The sequence below is a fragment of the Triticum urartu genome, chromosome 3A (genome assembly GCF_056163025.1).
Source record: "Triticum urartu cultivar PI428250 chromosome 3A, HENAU_Tu73, whole genome shotgun sequence".
NCBI lineage: Eukaryota > Viridiplantae > Streptophyta > Magnoliopsida > Poales > Poaceae > Triticum > Triticum urartu.
This window is the reverse complement of record NC_141875.1, coordinates 348,860,859-348,862,302: the sequence shown is the minus strand read 5'-3', so window position 1 is coordinate 348,862,302 and position 1,444 is coordinate 348,860,859.

The following is a 1,444-nucleotide window of genomic DNA, read 5'->3' as shown; positions in this document are numbered from 1 at the left end:
CTCAGACGTCCGACTGTGGCACGCTTGTTATTTACTTGTGATATAAGCCCTTTCTGCAATGTCGCTCCGACGTCCGACTATGGCACGCATGTCATTTATTTTTCAATATAAGCCCTTTACGTGGTGTCGTTTGGACGCCCGACTGCGGCATGATTATTTATTTGTTCACCCTTCGAGGCGTCGCTCCAGACACCCGATCGGTTTTTCAGTTATTCTATTGGGATTTCGGGCCGCCCGACTCCCTTTTTACTTATCATGTTGTGCCAATATTTATGAAATTGAATGTGCATTACTAATTACTAATGACGCATTCATGCATGCATTTGTTATATCTTATGTCCGAACTGTCTTGCGAGGACTTTCAAAGTACTCACCTGGCTTGTTGATTTGGCCAGATGTTGACAAAGGCGATCTCATGGATGAAGAGTTTGATAGCGAGTCCGAAGCCTAGAGGAGTCCCAGTCAGTCTCGACTGATCCTGGATTTGGTTACTGTATTATATCCGCTTCCGCTACCCGAATAAATTCATCGAGCCTCACCTCGACGCTCGATGAGCTGCCAGTTTAGGAGTCATATTATCCACTCTCCACTGTGATATTCCACCACCACTTTTATCTCGAGTCAGTAGTATGCCACCACACCATTGTGTCATATCCGCCATTATGTATAATTATTGGCATGCTCGTAATAATTTGTTGAGCAGCCTTAGCTCGACCTTGTAATATATTATATGCTACTGGCTTACTGTATCAAGAATTTTGTCTACCAGTAAGGAGGATTTTCCTCATACTGGACTCAAAAGATCGGCTTCTCAATAAACATTTTATTGGAAAACCGGTCGTGACAAGCTTGGTATTAGAGCCAAGCTGACTGTAGGAAGCCACTAGGTGCGATCGCTAATCGGTTATTAGCATAAGAGCTAATTCATATTTTTGCAAATGTAGTCATTTTCTGACAGTCAGCATAAATTTATGATCTGACCATTCAGAATTTTTGTCTAATGTTTTATCATATTTATTTGAAAAATATTTGGAATTCCTTTTGTGCACCTCACGGTATTTACGTTAGCGCGTATGTTTGTTTATACCGTAGATACCGAAGGAGGTGACGGAACCACGAACTTCACCGAGCTAGGCTCCGACTACTCTGAACCAGGCAAGCATGTTTGAACTTTTGATATCATGAGTGTCTTTGGCATGATTGCATTAAGTAGTTTCATGGCATGTTTATGAGTATATCAATGAATGTCATAATACATGCAAAGTTGAAGCAAGTGAGTTTTGAAAATCCATAAGTTGTTGGATATGAGTTTGCATGGCCATGTGATGGCATGAGAATGGGTAAGATGGCAGTGTTGTAGCATGCCAGTCTTATGCCAGACTATTTGACTCCAGTGTCAACATGAATCAGTCCAGTTTCCATCCGTTTTCCCTTCCTGTACTAC